Below are 18,875 nucleotides of genomic sequence, written 5' to 3' on the forward strand. Positions count from 1 at the left end.
TTCAATCAAATTTTTAAAAATGTGGACAATAAATTGATCAAATCCGAAAACACAGAACATTTTCATTATTTGTTTACACCTTATATACATGCATATATACGGCATAATCATGTTGACACACCAGTCCTTGTCAGATCACCGAAGTTAAGAAACGTTGAGCCTGGTTAGTACCAGAGGAGTGACCATTTTGGAATTCTAGGCGCTGTATGTGCTCTTCGATTATCTCGGAATTGTTTCCAGTCATCCTGAACCTCCTTTTGCCACTGGTATTTAACAATGTCAACTCAGGAGAGATATGGTTGGAGATTGCACAACTCTTGCCACAAAAATTCCATGCGCAGGCATCCTTACAGTGGGTATCCACTGTCTGCAAAGACTAAAAGAAGCCACCATATACATACATGTTGGCACATAGAAAATAAAAGTATTGTTGTCCATTTCTATATTATGGGCAGTTAAATTTTCATTGAAAGAGCAGAAATAACTTCTTCAAACGATGTTAATTATATACTAGCAGGAAGACCTGATGTTGTTCAGGACTGAATGAGGCTCAATAGATGTTCCACCCTCCCATATTTTTTTTGTCATCAAAATCGGTGTCCATTTTGTAATCAGATTAATTAATTGCCTACTCTAGTTAAGAACTTCCTGCAGTGTATTAGGACGAAGCTTCACATGCCTTCCACAGTGACTATGCCCAATACATTGTAGTCTACATTGTACTGTAGAGAATCTACAATTGATTTTATGAAATTATCTGTAAATAATGGTGTTACTTGAAGTTTAAAATGTAAAATGGTTCAATTGTGCTCTAAACAAAAACATTCATTCAAACGTGCCAGTCTTAAAAATTTGCAGTTGATTTTATAGGCTAGGCCTTTCCGTCTGTGTGGAAATAAAACTTCTCAAATGCACTTGTGATGTTAGGTTGTATAAGTGTTAACTTTTGTCAAAATCGAACTTCCTTATTTAACTGGATTCTTTCGATTGATATTTATCAGACACATTCCAATACAAAACCTATGTTAGAAGACTCCTAGACACATCAAGTACCTGTGTACGAAATTTAATAAAATCGGCCAAGCCATTTCCAAGCGTAGGAAACAAATTGACACACATGCACAACGTTATATAATAGTAGAGATAGAGAGATGGAGAAATTACTTTTTTGAGAAAAAGTTTTTATGCATCAAGTTTTTTATATCTTCAAATATTTATTCATGGTGTTTGGTCTGGTTGTTTTGTAGAAAGAAAAATAGTTTTGTTTTTGACTTTGCAGGACGTGATTGAGTTTTGCAAAGGAAAAAAAACCAAAAAACAATAACATCAATGTTTGGTGCATTTTTTATCAGGAAGCCAGTATCTTCAGACAGCCTGATCTGGTAGAATCAGCTGCCTTAACAGGTATTACCACTCTAGGCCAAAGTGGACCTGAGAGCAATGGTAACTAAGGAGCAACTTTACATTTCCTATTACTCCCATATAGGATCTTATAAGTGGATGTTTTTTAAGGTCATACCTAACACCCCAAAAGTGCTTTAGTTTATAATTCAAAACAGCAGTCACAAGATGTGTGCACCTGTTTTGGAAGGGTAGGGGGGAAACAAACAAACTAACAAAGAAAAAAAAGAATGCCAGTATTTACAAGAAAGGACAGAAGGAATCGCATTTCAACTGTTTCTCAGTTTTCCTAAATTTAAATGAAAGCTTTGGTTGGTGAGGCATGCGCCCGGGGGGGGGGGGGGGGTAAGCGAAATCAAGGAAGTGAGGAATTGGAGACTGTATTTATTTCATGTTAAGAAAGAAAAGAAAAGAAACAAGGTATAATTTATTTGTTCCTTATGGCATATCTCAAACCTTTTAGTTAATGTGACAAAAAATTTCCTCGGGTAAAAAAAAAATTAAATATCTGCTTATTATTATTTTTTTTTTTTTATTCTCATCAAACATTTTGGTTAATGTAACAAAACTTTTTCAATTTGAATAAAAAAAAAAAAAAAAGAAAAAGTTCTTCAGATAAAAAAAAAATACAAAAAAAAAAAAAATTTAAATACCTATTTATTATTTTCTTTTCCATTCTCGTCCCAAACAGAGGTTAGACGTTTCGTGAACGACTTCCAACTTCTGTTTATGGCCATTTTGCTTCTACTTGTCGACCAGGATCAGATCATTATCAACTGATTACTTTCATGTCTTGAGCAGTATACTGCGTGGATCTGGGTCATCAATATAAATGGGGGACATACTTTTGGAATGTTTTCGCATGATTTGTGACGGGTACGTGCAGAAACACTCGAGAATGATGTGCATGTGCATTCACTGGAAACCTCTTGAAATAACAGAATGGACTCGCTCAAATGGTATATAAAAACGACACGAGAATAACTTTGCAGATTGCTCTTGAATCATGTTGGCATTAGTAACTATCAACGTTATTGTTTGAGTTGCGTTGTATCAATGTGTTAACAGATTACAGGTTGGATATGTGCACGCTACCACTCTCACATATAATGGGATCCGTGTTTAGCAAAATTGCCAACAGAGGCTTGAAAACTCATGTGGCAGATATACGTTGTCTTTACATGCATCAATTCAAAGCCAACAGAGTCTAGACCATTTTTAAAATGACCATTTCCCTGCTAATTGCAATATGTTGTTGGTCCTGTGCTGTTCTAGGAGGTCTATCTTCCCACCTTTGAGAAATAGCTTGTTTATTGCTAATCGCTAAAACGTCCATACTGGACAATGCTGACAGGGCTGTCCAGGCTACTAGAGTACTCTTCCTCTGAAAGGGGGGGGGGGATACTGGCTCTTCTATTTCTGATCCTTGTATCACATCTTCCCACCATGTGAGGTGATAAATACCATTAAATATGATAAAAATAATGACTGGAAAATTAGTTTTGATATTAAATGAATTCAGTTTCTACAATGTGTGTGTGTTTTTTTTTTTTTTTTTGCATATTTTTCACATATCCAGAGAAGCATAAAAACAAATATTTGCCTTTTTTAATCTTTTAAGTTACTCCAAACAAGTGAGGAATTATGCAGCAAGATGATTGTTCACATTACATTTAATTTCTGCACGTTGGTACAGTCAAGAAAACAGGAAAGAAATTCCGGCACAGTTTTACAATCGTTCACTGTACAAAGAGAGAGACAACTTAGAGATTTGTTCATTTTTTCATTTCATAATTTAGGACGCTCGATGCAGCAATATTTTTGATTAAATCAAAACATAAAAAAAAAAGAAAAAAAAAAAAGAAAGCTACAAATTTTTTTTATGTAACAAAGCTGATAACATTAATAATACAAAATGTAGTTTGTACATGACAAAACAAACAAACCAACGATATTTTTATTAGATGAAAACATTTAGAAAAGTTGCAGCAACTAAATTAAGTAAATGTTTTTTTAAAAAAATACAAAAAAATGAAACTCTTTAATAAAACAAGGAGGAAACTTTTAAAGCTACAGCGACTTTTTTTACTGTAAGATTTTTTGTGATGTTAAAAACTAGATGGTGTTATTAATACTATATAAGCTTTGTTACAGTAAAAAAAAAAGTTGCAGCTTTCTTTTTTTAATGTTTTGATTTCATAAAAAATATTGCTGCGTCAAGTGTCCAAAATTATGAGATGTAAAAATGAACGAATCTCTTAGTAAAAGAGAGTTGTCTCCCTTTGCACAGTGAACGGTTGTAAAATTGCGCCAGGAATTCAAATCAAAGTGGTCCAAAGAAAGAGGAACATTTCTAGGCATTTAAGGAATTCTACAGTGAAGGGGTGGGATTTTGTTGCTAGTCTGATAGATCAAAAATATTTCTGTTTAAGGATACAAGAGCAACAAGTTTATTACAGTGCATTCTATGGAAATGCTTGTAAAACGAGCACAGGAATGTAACACTGCAGTGATGCAACAGAAGCTGGAGTTTGGTAGACAGTAGGTTAGAAATTCTTTTGTACACCCTGTTCAAGGGGGAGAGGCTTATGGTTGGTGCAAAAGCCCAGATGTAGCAACGATACATCAGCCACAAGCGAATGGTGGCTTTAGAGATATAGGCTGGTGTGAGAAGTTTTCTAGCACAGTAAAGGGAGCTTACCTTCTTGGTCAACTTCTTCATGATGCCCGAGAATGTAAGGTCGAGAGTTTTAATGTTCGACTCTTGTAAAGAATGCTACCGGCCACAACAATCGGTGGAAAGATTTCTTATAGCTGTTAAAGGAAAGAAGCTTTGACACCAAGTATACACACATAAGTGGTCCATTAACGGAGTCCTGCCTAGAAAATGAAAGTCCACCAGATAGCAGCAATCCTTTTCCATGCGCAACATAGCACAACAACTATCCCAATATTATACAACTGATGATAGAGCAGCCGCTCTAAGCGCTACCAAGGAGTTAGGGCTCCTGTACTGTCAGTCAGAAACAGCAGTCAGACAAACTGTTAATCAGGTACCCCCAACCTCTCAGACAAGACCGACCCCGAAAACCAAGTGAGCACAAGTAGCATGCAAGCAAACCCAATTTGCTAAGTTTGTGAGAGAAAGAAAAACATTATGGATAGGGGAACAGCGTTCAATGTCCTAGTCAGGAAACAAGGCCAAGCACAGGGTGGCTCTGATGATTCCCTGGTATTGACCTCTGTGCGTGGCTAATAGAAAAAGTTAAAATAGGACCATTTTTGGTTTCTTACTAAAGACTAGGTCATTTTCTTAGAATTCAACCATCGGCTTGCATGTGTAATCAATTTGTTCTCATACTCAGAGCATGTCATCAGCATATAAATCCATCTCAGATGCGACTGCATTGGGTTAGGGTTATTTATGAAGATTAATTTGGAAACAACATTACAATAATAAAATATTTTTGCAAAGTCTTCGAATTAACAATTTTTCTGTGTACTTATTTTACATACATGAAGGTTTTTAAGTTGAATACTTGACATCCAATTCATAAATAGTTGCACACATGTAGAAAATATCCTATTCTCATGCATATTGTGGCAATGTGTCATTGTATCACTGATATGACACACATGGTCGATAAAGAAGAATATAAAAAAAACAATGAGAAAAGACATTTAACATTTATTACAAGATGCCAAACGTAAATTAGTAATAACAACAAGGAATTATTTTGATTCCATTTTACTCGCTACATTGTTTAAGACCGCTTTACTCTTTAGAACTCTTGAACATGGATTTGCAATTGTACTATTATCACGTTTCATTTTACTAATCCCTAGGTTAATAACTTACATTTTAATAATTGGCCAAGAAAAAAAACGTTGATTTCACAAAATAAGACCCTATCAAGCATGCAATAACAGTCACGGAAACAAGCGCCCAAGGGTGGCATGTGCGATACTCAAAACTCGAAACCCGACCAATAGGACACAAAAAGGTGACATATGGTCAAATTCCACCATGTCTTAATTTGCATATGTCGAATTTGAGCATATAAAAAGCCTGTATTTCTTTGGTTAGAGAGAAGATTTTTTTTGCTCTCTCAGTCATTTTGTACATACTTTGTGTGTCAATGAGAAGAAGAACAACAGATTACTTTTTTTTCATACTGCATGTCAGAGGGAGAAAAGAACGATGGGTTTTTTTTTTTTTTGGTGCACGAAATGGCATTCAGCAGTTTAAAAATTAAATTTCAACACTGCTCAAAACATCTGCCATTTCTACATTTAAAAGGAACTACAAAAATTAAAATTTATTTAGTATCACAAATACATCCTTCTAATCAATATCTAAAACCACAACTTTCGCTCTTGTCATGCACACTTAAAATGATAGTATTTAGTCAATCTGGTTGTCCTTATCCTAGTCATCAAAATGCCCCCATCCCCTTACAATCAAGTTCGTTCACAATTGCAATAACTAGCACTTGTTGAAAATTTATAATCTGTTAATCTAAAGTTTAAATAAGTTAAAAGACCAGTAGATCCTTGGTTTTCTGTAAAACTGATATACTGTTGTGTTGGGAATCCAGTTTATATATATATCTATATAATTATAAAACTCAAATGACCTTGTAACGAGTGATGTAACCCACTTTCCAGTTTACGACATCCGGTTGCGCATGCACACATAAACATTAACCCATAACAATGTAAACAAATAAATACAAATTGCATCTTTTGCAGATTTTGACCTGCACACCGAAATATTAACGTTATTATTTCGAAATTATTATTCAACATGGGAAGAGTGGGGGTGTTTTGCAACTATTCTTTATTACAACTATACTGTCGCTATTTTCTTACAACTAAACAACTTTAACCCGTTGACAAACATAAGAACAATTGTAGTAAAGCCAAGACTACTACTACTCTATCTGTCCCTTTTCCTTCCTTCCTTCTTTTTTTATTTACATTTCTAGATAGAAAATAGTTGTGTGAAAACGGTGAATTTGTTGACACATTTACTAATCTGTTTCAATATTAGTTTTATTTCATTTTATTTATTTAGGTTTTATTTTTTTGCTTCAGGTTTTATTAATTCTTTTTTTTTTTTTTAATTTTAAGTTTCTATAACTTGGTTGAAGGATTCCAATATGGGTTTTTCATTCTTATATTTCTCATTAGAAGGTTCATGTGAATTTTTGCTGCTAAATGACTTTCATCGGCATTCGATTTGTAGGAAAATCATGTTTAATTTTCGATTTTTGAGCGATTATTCGGAAAAATTGGTAACTTTACACGAATAGGGAGGATTTTTTTTCCATGTTTGAGTGATCCGTCCGTGATTTTTCAATTTAATATACTTTCATAGAAATGTTTCTGTCATGTCAAAAAAAAAAACAAACTATTTTCTTTACGCCACAAGTGTCATGCTCAAACATGAATTCGATAGCTAATATAACATACTGACCCAACGGGTCACGGGTAGTCTAGTATATATATATATATATATTGACCTCAACACTAATCCTAAGTCTGGGATGGTGTGGAAACTCTAAATTTAGCTTTGCTTTATATGCAACACAAGTAGTCAAAATGGTAAACCAACTTGCTTCCAAAAGCTGAAAATTTGAAAATCATAGTGACCACAAATAACATATTTTAAAAATGAACCATGAAGAAAAATCAAACAAGACATTTTTGTATCGTAATAGTTATTTGGTATTATTAAAGGTTATGTTAAATAAATGAAGGGAATTAGTATTTAATATAGCTGTATTTTTGCATTTATGAGAATAACAATATAAGAAATTATCGCTTAAAGAGAAGCAACGTATTTGAACAACCATGCACCTGTACCTCTCCCTTCTCCCTCTCTCTATGAAGACTGTTTGAAAGTGAAAATAGTTCAGCAGAAAATAAATATTCCTGCATTTACCGAGAATGTTAAAATGACAAAAAATGTCATTTGTTAATTATTTTTTTAGTTAATCAAATTATGAATAACTAGCAGGTCTCTCAGTGTTGCCTGGTTGCAAAATTTGCATAAATATTATATTTTAATTCTTACTGAAACAGACATGCATGTGAGTATTGTTTTTTCTAAACAATTCACTTCTTGTAAGTAAAAAAATAAGAAAATACTCAGGCTGAGATTGAAATCAAAACCTAAAGACAGCAAATCAAGTATGATACCCATTAGGCTGGCTTGACACGATCCTTGAAGAGTTTTCAAACCTACTTATTTTAAACATGAGGAATCCCTCATATGAACCATTCACGCATGCACATTCGAGGAACAGTTAGCAAACAGATAAAAATCCAATGACCCCTGAATACAAATTTTTCAATTTTGACCCCATAGCAGCCCATGTTTCCTAATGTAAACCGATTAAAGTTTCTCACATGTCTGAATATCCTATATACTAAATTTCAAGTCTGTAAATCAAAAATCTGTTGAGTATATAGGTTGAGAAGGGTGTATACGCGTACACACACACACACACTTTTATAGATTACTAATTTTAAATATTCCATGCATGTGTGAATTGTAGCTTTGTAGAAATATATAGGATATCAGGTGTAAATAATTTCCTAGCGTGGTAAAGGGAAACCACCTTCTTTGCAGCAGCCTTTGCAATGTCTTCTATGTATTTGTTCCAATTCATGTTACCTGTGAATATTAGGCTGAGAAGTTTGAATGGTAAACTCAACTATTATCAGTGATATTTATCCATGGCAATCTGTGGCTGGAAAGCTTCTTTATAATTGTTGAAGGAAATGAGCTTTGTTTTAGTAGTATTATATGTTACTCATTTACTTATTCATTTACGTCCTCATTCCACTACAGATTGGGGGTAATTTTCTAAGGTTTCAGACATTGCCTTGGATATGTGCTCCATTTTACCAATGCTATTATTACGGTATCATTTGGTCAATATATTATTTATTATTATTATATATTATATATTATTATTATTATTATTTATAAGTGAACTAAAGTAATTGTTATTTAAAATATCATGTGAGCAGGTTCGAGAGTAAAAGTAATTTTTTTGCCATGTGTTTAAGAATATAAATTGTTTTCAAATTAAAATAGATTTAAGTAAATAGTAAAACGTATGAATGTTTTTGTAGTTTGTGACTGATATTGGAGTGTCAGAAGTATCTGCTAAAAATTATTGTACTGGATAGAATATGTAATTGATGAAATCAATTGGAATTCCAATTTTTTCTGGTGAAGAACATGGTGATAATTTGCAAAAAGGACTGGCTAGTTAAAATCAAATATCTTTTGGCAGATGCATTGCAAGTTTAATTTGGTCTGGTTGTTTTGTTTTATAACATATCAATCCTTTTGGGGTTATTTAATGCTGAATCCAGTAATTTTGGAAAAAAGTTTTTCGCCATCAAGTTTTTATATCTTTAAATCATGGTGTTTGGTTGGGGTGGTTTTGTTTTACAGTATATCAACGCTTTTTTGGTTCAACCATTCTGGTAAAAGATTCTATGCTTCAAATACATTGTGTTTGATTTGGTTGTTTTGTGGAGAAAATTTGGGGAGGGGGGGTTGCTGAACATGATTTGCAATGGTAAAGGAATAAAACAATGTTTGGTAAATTTCAGGTCATAAAGTTTGTATCTTCAGACAACCTGATCTGGTAGTACCCGAAGGTTATATTGGAAAATCCCACTAGCTTAATTTTATCTATTAGATGTACCACTTAGGTGGCATTTCTAAATTAGTCTTCAGTTTTGTATTATTTGTAAAAACAATCCAAAAGAATTGAACTTGCTTAAAAGAAATATACAACATGCTACAACTGAACTTTTGAATAACATCAGAAAAAAACATACAACTAACCCAAGGAATTTCATGGATCTAAGTAGTTTACAACAGTAGCAAAGGGGGAGGTGATGGTGGCTAAGTGGTTAATGATACAGATTGACAATCTGGGTGTGCGTGCCAAGTTCAAATCCAGTTCATTCGATAGAAACACTTTCGCTTAGTGATTTTAGCAAACTTTACGTGGTCCCTTCCATAAGTACCTGATGCCTTTCTACAAAAAAATTCCAACTGAAAAGATATCAGGGAAACGAATGCCAACAAAAATCATCTGATTCATACAAAATGAATGAATGATGCTAAACATCAAAGTTAAACACAAGATAAGTTTTTTTGAGGAATTTAGCTGCCCCATTGGAGCAAAATTAGTTGCAATTGGCCCTGTCAGCATTCTCCAGTAAGCGCATCCCAGGTGATAACGAAGAGCATGGTCTCCAGAAACCAACCAGATTAAATACAAGTGTGTATCAGAAGTGAGTATGCTGATCACTCTAAGTCTATCCTACTCTTAAGTAGACATTTTTGTATATCACTTACATTTTAGTAGTCACCACAATACCACATTTACTCTATGGGTGTGGCCTTCATAAGATAAGCTATGGGACAATCCTACTTAAAATCTCCAAATGATTTTGATGGCATTTAGATGAATATAAAATATTAATCCTTTTTTGTTTATATAACACTCTTGACTCAAACAACTTAGATTTTGTTAATGTTTATCTTTACTTATAAAAGCAGGATTGCAGAATGAGAGTTGAAAGTTTTGGAAGGAATCAGTTGGACACAGAAGAATGCTAGTGGTCGGATTTTTTTTTTTTTTTTTTTTCACATGGTAGTCATCAATTATCAAGGCTCGGAAGCAACTCGGGGATAAGGGTTATTGCGTGTACAGTAATCTTCGAAGAATTGACAGTCTGAATATTGAAAGACTTTTAAATAAGGAGCCGGAATCGGGCCTTATACTTTCTGACTCTGCAAGCCTGTTTTAAAGTTCAGTTTAGATATTAGTTGCATGAGTTTCCAATTAGCGTCTCACCAGATAGTTCGAATCCTGTACAAAAACTTGAGACAAAATAAAATGTTAATAAAAATTTATTCATTATTTTTTTTTCGATTGTAGAATTTAAATCTTTTTAGTCACCTAAATTATTTAGAATGAAATGGGTTTTGGCATTACTTTTAGATAAGATATTTCGGTACTTATGCAGAATACGGACTATGCTAGATTTTCTTTTAGATAGAATTTTTAAGTTGGATTTAATTTTATGGTAGTTTTTGTTGAGACAATTGTTAGGTGAAAGCAAGGAATAGTTACAAAACGCCTTCCCCATGTTAAGAATGCGTTTCTAAATAACATTATTGGTATTTATTTGCTCCCCATGAAAGCAAAATGTGACACAAGGTCGTTTTTAACGTGAGGGAGAACCAGCTCCCCACAAAAAGGGGAAATCTGGAAGTAGGCAAAAATAAAAATTGCCTTAGTAAAGAAGAGTTTCCCCATACATTGACTAAGGACAACAAATCAACTTACATTACAAAATACCTGATATTTCCCCAAAACTTCTGGTCTTGATGGAGGGAAGACTTGCTGCTATGGTATCAAATGATCTGAAATAACACTAAGGGGAGACTTGATTCCAAATATTCTCATTTTTTATATCTCCCCTCTTTAGTTTTCATACATAAAGTAGATTTCACAGTATATAAGGATTAGTTGATACTAGAGATATTCGTAGTTGTACCCTATTTTCAAAAGAGGAGATATAAGAAATATTTGGAATCAAGTTTCTCCTTGCTGCTATTTCAGATCATCAAGATATCAAACCATAGCAGCAATTTTTAGTCTCCCCTCCATCAGGGCCAGAGGTTTTGGGAAAATATATATATATATCTACAAAGAAGGTTGGTTCTTTCTACCGTGCTAGAAAATACACCTGAAAGTATTCTGTACCTCTAGAAGGCTACCATTTGCCCATGTATAGAGTATTGTTTCCACACTTGGGTTGGTGCATCTGCTACTAGTCTCAATCTTAGACAGGGTTCAAAAGAGAGTCACCAACCTAATAGGTCCTGCACTGTTAGCTAGACTTCAATCTCTGTCCCATCGATAAAATGTTGCATCCCTCTGCCTGTTTTACAAGTATTTTAATGTTAGGTATTCTAATGAACTACAAACCCTTCTACCCCTCTATGTAAATACTCCCAACAAACAGCAAAATTTCACCCCTACACAGATTCCCAGATGCCAGAAAGCCTTAGAACTGTTAGACTTTGGAATTCCCTTCCGGGTTCCTGCATCCCTGACTGTACATGCAGAAGTTCAAGTGTGATGATGTAAATAGACATCTTGCTGCTCAACTCCCTACATAATATTTCTGCAATTTATGTCCCAGATAGTAGCCCCCTACATCAAAGTGGCATTTTCACCCCAAACAAGGCACAGTGCCACTTTGATATATATATATATATATATTAGTACTGATTTCAAAAGTTAAAAAAAAAAAAAAAAGACTTAGGTGCCATCAGCTAAAACCAAAACCTTTAGCGCTCTAGCTGCGTTTTCTACCGTTCGAGCTACTGACAGATAGATAAGAAAGATTTTAAATTAAACCACTTCAAGCTATGCGCAAAAGTAATAGAAATGTGTCATTGTGTCGGCAAGTTGAAATGAACATTTTGCACTTCAACTTGCCAACATATTTTTGTACACGTTATTCATCCAAACAAAGATGTTACTCGTTATAAACCATCCTTGATGTATGATTTCCTTTTAATTTCAGTGTTTATGTGACCAGCCACACAGGCACACACACACACACGTTTTATTTATATAGATAGATAAATATATATTTAAAAAATGGTTACCTGTCCTTTATAAAATTATTTTAAACCGCGTTCTCAACTTGTTTATAAAGATGGCGATTGTTTTCTGGTAGAGTATTCATTTCAGCGTTTCAAGTGTACGATGGAACTTGCTATGTTATTTCTTTACTTAAATGATTTAAGTAAAAATTAGTACAGTTCTTAGTAATTTGTTTGGCTCATTCTGAAACCGCTTTCACCTCAAATAATTTAGGTGATCGAAATAGGATTTAACTTATTTTTATTACTACTACCACCATCATCAGTATGGTTACTGGCCTTTTTTCTTTCTTTTTTTTTTCTTTCTTAAGACATAATTGAAGGCATTAGAATAATACGGAGTAAGCCCTTTCTCACCCGTAAGCATGTGGCTAAATGGGTAACTCCGTAAGTTGAGCTCCCGTTGAGCGATGGGCGCGAGCGTGTTGTCTCATGTGATCGTCCACAGAAACCGGGAAACACGCGGAGGAGGAGAGGGGGGGGTGTCGGCTTGGAGAAAAATCGATAATTTCAAACAATGAGATTTGTCTGGAAATGTGTCGAAGAAGAAGAGCCGTTAAATGCCACCACGAGAAAAGTACCAGGAAAACGAAGAAAAGATAACCAGAACCACACATTCGACATTAACAAAATAGAAACAATTCGTTAAAATTCATACAGAAAGTGGAATTTTAATTCTGGTATGGGTAAAATCCTAAATAAAACCAGAAGAAACCGATATAAAATATCCAGTTATTTTTACTAAGTAAATATTTCGCAAATATATTTCATTTAAGAAAAAAAAAAAAAAAAAAAAAAAAAAAACGGGCAAAAAATAAATTGAAATTAATTAAATACAAAATCCCTTTCTTTTGCAATGGCGATATAAGAAGATAACTGACATAATTATCTAATTTATTAATAAAAATTTAAGTTCAACAAAAACACTATGAAAAACGGAGAAATAGAAATATATGCATAAATTAAAAATAAATAAACATAGAACCGTAAAATAAAAAAAAATAAAGCGAAAACATTTAAATCTGGACTTATACAGAAATTAAGTTACGATTTAAGAAACCGACAAAAAATAGTTAAAATTTAAAAAATATAAGTTTTTTAAATTAAAAAACAAAAAACAATAAAAACAAAAATTTAATAACTTAAACTACTTCCTCGTTATTGCACTCTGAGTCGTGCACATAAAAAATGCCGAAAATATAAATTTTATTAATTTATTAGATTTTCTTTCAATAAAATTGATTTTTGAATTAGAATTTATTTATTTAAATTTTTTTTAATGTGACTATTTACTTAGAAAAAGAAAAAAAGGTTGTTAAAAAAAGGGTAGCCGCAAAATAAAAACGTGTTCGTAAAAAATTACATACAGGTCTGACTGTCAAAAAACGAGAACCTGCCAAGAAAACGTCGGGGAAAAAAAAAACAACTCAAAGGTTGTAAAAAAAAAAAAAAAAATTAAGAATGTGTTTAAAAAAAAGGGGGATAATTAATAAACACATAAATACCAATATTTCAGGAAATGTATCCGACGGTTGAAGTAGTTTTGCTTTTGATTACACAAGAAAGTGCTTAAAAATAAAATTCACAACATGGCTGGCGAGTGCACGTCCTTACCTCTCACGATTTCACAACATAAGAACCGGACCTGTTTTTTTTTTGTTGTTGTTGTTGTTTGTTTTGTAATTCCATTAAAAAAACAGCAAATATATTTTTATAAAAAATGAACTTCTAAATTATTTAAAACGAGGAAGAAAACATAGGCTTTCTCTTATACTGTTGATTTTTTTTAAAGTATTTTTTTTTAATCTTCTATTAATCGTAAGAAAAAGAGATGAAGTTAGAGGGAAGGGGGCGAAAAGGGAATTTGAAATTAATGAATGAAATGCGAGATCGGCGCGTGTGTAGCTGCCACGAGAGGCGTGAATAACCCAGCTTCATAGGATACATAACTACGATGGTTAGGACATCACCTCATATCATTTTATGGGGGAGGGATTCGTCTGCGTAGTGGATCTCTCTTAAAGCTACTTTTTTTTTTCAAACTTATTTTCTTTACTTCTTACAAACCCATTTTCAGCAAAATTTCTCTTAAAACGTAAGTTAAATTACATTATAAAATATGCATTTAATTTGGGTAAAATTTTACCCTTTGCTCTCACGCTATAAATAATTTTAAAAATGGGATTGTGTGTGTGTGTGTGTGTGTGTGTGTGTGTGTGTGTGTGTGTGTGTGTGTGTCAACACCCTGGAGATACAGGAGCAAAATATTTTAAAGCTTTAAAGTGGGGTTCATTTTATCATATAAATTTAATAAAATGATCGTCCAGTTCTGGACACATAGGCAGTAACAGAACGAATAACCATTTTTTTTCTCAAAATGACTGTCACTTTATAAATACTAAAGAAAATGGTTACTTGTTTTGTCATACATTATGTAGTTAAAAACTGGGTGTTATATTTATATAATAAAGTGAACCTAGGTAAATGACTCTAAAGACACGAAATTTGCAAGCCAGAAATACTTACCTTGAATATTTTCCTTAATTCGGTTCTGTGTTTGCAGAAAACATTGCGCCTTTTGCGTGCTCTGAGCTGGTAGTCAGGAATTCAAGTATTGTTAGATTCGGGATTAATCCTATCACAAGAAAGTTTAAAAGTTCAATAAAGTTCATGACTGAAGAATAAGCCGTGATTGCTTACAAGGTTCCAAAGCTAAAGAAAATAATTCAAGATCTCATTTTAGGGGATTAACCACAGGAGTAAGTTCCTTAGAATAGCTTTCTGTGGATAAATTGGCAGGGAAAATTTTTCCCACTAATTTTCATAGAGACGTGAAGAACACGTCCTTTCTTATCAAAAGGGCATCCTTTGGCGAGTCTCATATAATAAAAAAACCTCCTGAAATACAAGAGCGGAAGTGTTTCAAACAATACGAATTTCAATGAACTCCCCCAAAAGTACTGAATAGTCACTACTTTTTTTAACACCTGTGCAATTTTTAATTGTAATTAATGTTTTAACTTTGAATGGTGTTGCTAGAGCAAAGAATACATGTTTTCTAAAAAGTATTGTTAAGCATCATTTATTTTTAATTATTTTTACAATCAATAATAATTCTACAACTAAAAATCAAAGAATTAATTATTATTAGTGATGGGACGATTCCAATATTTTTCCTGATTTCAATACAATTACTGATTCCATGCCAAATTACCAATTTCGATTCTTTATAAATCTTTAAACATAACTATAAAATAGTTATTTGCCCCAATTACCGTAAAAACACATCTTAAATGTGTGAATATTGTCTCAAACATAAAAACACAGTTGTTAGGGGGTGATCTGTAGATTTTAGTTTTAATTGAAGTTTAAATCAATTTATTATCTTATTATTACTACCAGCAGTGGAAGAATTTTTCTTAAAGCAAAATCATATAAAATTTTAAAACAAAATCAAATAAAAAAAAATGTAATTAAAAGAAATCATTTTTGGCAGAAATTTGTATAATTCCGATACCCCAAAAAATTCCAATTTTTCTGATTCCGATTAATGGTCCCAACACTAATTATTATTTTTTTAGTTTCTAGGTATATCTTCCTTTTACTCAAAATGAGAACTCTTCTCTTTGCATATTTGCCAATTGTAACAATTTAACCTTCTTGGAGGTGCCCGTTTGTCAGTGCTTCAAATGAATTCCAAAACTTTCTTTAAGACATTAATCATCTTAGTTAATGATGAAAATTTAGATATCTCCAAAGGCAAGCTTCTGTCAGTAGAGGTATCATCTTTATACAAACATTAGATAATTCTCTTATTAGTGCCATTAAGACACGGAAGGAGAGCAGTCGGCTATTCAATACTGGCCTGCCTTACCCAATCAAATCCATAGATTCATAAATCATGAAACTGGCAGAACTTAGAAGAGGAAATACCTTGAGTAAGTAGGTCTGCAAGATTCTCAGATCTAGAAACATATTTGTAAACGATTGGAGTGTTAAATTCATTCTTTAACTCTTCCACCATTTTTTAACGTCCTTAATACAGTTTCCGACAAATATATATTGCCCTTAAATAATTTTTCATTAAGAACGCAAGATAAAACAACCTGAGCATCAATAACGAGAGAGTGACTCCATGATAACTGGAGCCATTGGGGATTTAACTTACAGACTAAGAATATGGCTAAAAGTTTCAGAGTGAGTAGGCAGTGCTCTACATTGCGAGTAAAACAGTCGCATTTGCGAGTGATTTTTCAAAATGGCGACTAGAAATAATGAAACGCTTATCTTTTGGCGATTGCATTTCTTTCACCGACAATCTTCCAAAGCTCACTACTGAGTGAAAAATATCTTTTCAACTTTCTTTTTTTCTTTTTTCTTAACAAAGTTAAATTATTTAAACAATAAAAGTTTAATAGAACAATATAATCTTTTTTTATAAAGTCTGGTTGAAAAAAATATCTGAAGAAATCAGAATGTTTATACCTTCAAGTATCAACATAAAATTTGTTGTATATTTAGAATTACACTTATTAAAAAAACACACAGAAAAATCATTTACATACTTGTCACAGAACAAAGATGTCATATTCTAAAAATCATGTGGGTTTGGCTAGTAACTTTTCTATTTGGCTAGTAAACAAAAATATTTAGTTGTCAAAGATCAACTAAAGATAACTTTGTCCATAGAGCCCTGGTAGGGATTTTTTTTTTTTTTTTTGAGAGGCGCCATTTTGCTCTTTGCAAAAAAAAAAAAAAAAAAAAAAATTCATTTCCCTGTTTGCCAAGAAAAGCCATAAGCTTCTTTTAGGATATCACAGAAGCACAAGAATTCAACAGGAATACCTTTCTTAAAGGGCCTTCCAGGAAATATCACCTCATAATCGACTTAACTCCCTTGCCAATAACCTCCAACTATCATGGATTCCTCTTGAATTTTCTGATCCCAAGACAACTTCATTTTCCATAAATTACTGATAAGAATTTTTCCCAGAATAGTAACATGGAGACACAAGGACAAAGGAATAAAATACTGCATAAAAATATTAATATAATAAAATACTAAAATACTACACTTAGTGTCAACATCAGGATCGATCACTCTGGGTGCAAGACCTACTGAATCTTGTTAAAAAAATAAAAAATAAACATATCCCAGCACTGTTACCGATATTGGAAGGGGAAAGGAAGCACTCCCATCCCCCAATCATTTCCTATTGCAAACTCATTACTGGAGTTACAAGATTGCAATTCAAAGATGTTACTTGGCTTCTTCAATAAGATTAATTGTTTTCAGCAATAATTTACTTATGTAAAAATTTATTCTACAGAAGTAAAAGATTCTGAAGACATAAAATTCACAAGCAAGACACATTTTCCTTGAATAATTTTTCTCGATTCAGTCATTGCATCTTTTGTGAGCTCCTAGCTGGTAGTTGACCTCTATGGTAATCCTTCCTGACTGAGGCAGGTCAGGAAGTCAAGTAATGTTAGATCTGTGATTAATCCTATCACAAGAAAGTTGAAAAGTTCAATTAAGTTAATGATGGAAAAATATGTTGTGATCAGATCTTTCTTCTTACAAAGTTTCTAAACCAGGGAAAATAATTCAATATCCCATTTCAGGGTATTAACTACAGAAGTTATAAGTTCTTTAGAATAACTTTCTGTGAACTATTAGGTGGGAGAAGAGCTTCCCATTAGTTTTCATAAAGACAAGAAGCACACGTTTTTACATATCAAAATTCAAACTGAAACTGATTCGGCGCATCACACAGGATTTCTGATTAATGTTTAGTTTTAAGATATGCAAACAAAGAAATGATTTGTGGCAGTTTTAAATGGTACCTCTTCTTTTATCATGAATTAAACTCATAAGAAAAAATTAAAATAAAATGGTGAGATACAACTGGGCTTGAACGGGGAATCATTCGATCTATAGTCGAATGCTCTACCACTAAGCTACATCTTCAAAGGCTCCTTCAGTCTTTGAAAGACTATGGATACCCATGAAGGGGTGCCTGCTCATCACACAAGATTTAAAAACAAAAACAAAAAGGAAAAATACATTTTAAAAGTAACTCTCAAAATGCAACAGTGGAAGTGTTTCAGACAATGTGAATTTCAACAAACCCTCACTATAAAGTCTAAAATATTTTTTACTAGCTGGCAGCCTTGTGCTGCCCAGTTGTACAACACACTTAAACATGATATTTTAATTTATGCAGATTGCGTATGCATTATTATAGAATCAATCCTCTACTGATTATTATATATGACAAGGAATAATTCGAAAAAAAAAAATTTAAATAAAAAAAAATGTCATTCATCAAATTCCATTTGTAATTCGTTTGCAATATCATGTCAGCTAATATTTGGAATTGATGATGAATGCCCTGGAAAGGTCATTTCTGATTAATGTTTAGTTTTAAAATATGAAAACAAAGAAATGATTTGCAGCGATTTTTAATGGTACCTCTTTTATCATAAATTGAACTCATTAATAAGAAAAAATGAAATAACATGGTGAGGTACAACCGGGCTTGAACAAGAGATCATTCGATCTGTAATCAAATGATCTACCACTAACCTACATTTTCAAGGGCTCATTTTCTCTTTGAACGACTATGGATACCCACGAAAAGGGGTGCCTGCGCGTGAAATTATTGTGGCAGGAGGTGCGCAATCTCCAACCACACATCTCCCGAGTCGACATTGTTAAATACCAATGGCAAGTGAAGTGTATGTATAGGAC

General features: G+C 33.0%; 1 protein-coding gene across 16 annotated transcripts in view; it reads right to left on the bottom strand.

The window, feature by feature from the left end:
• LOC145292016 (uncharacterized) overlaps nucleotides 1-18,875 on the bottom strand; it is a 110,739-nt gene that overhangs the window by 73,197 nt on the left and 18,667 nt on the right. For 5 of the 16 annotated variants that reach the window (XM_080138113.1, XM_080138055.1, XM_080138016.1 and 2 more), the window contains exon 2: nucleotides 14,648-14,756. The exons of 5 other annotated variants lie outside the window; for them this stretch is intronic. The gene's annotated coding sequence lies outside the window, so the exon portion shown is untranslated. Of the gene's footprint in view, nucleotides 1-13,626; nucleotides 14,100-14,647; nucleotides 14,757-18,875 lie in introns of those variants that run through there. 6 more of the 16 variants (XM_080138145.1, XM_080138084.1, XM_080138062.1 and 3 more) reach the window with 3 other exon arrangements.

Source organism: Euprymna scolopes, chromosome 2 (genome assembly GCF_053919585.1).
Source record: "Euprymna scolopes isolate OS-2025 chromosome 2, ASM5391958v1, whole genome shotgun sequence".
Classification (NCBI taxonomy): Eukaryota; Metazoa; Mollusca; class Cephalopoda; order Sepiida; family Sepiolidae; genus Euprymna; species Euprymna scolopes.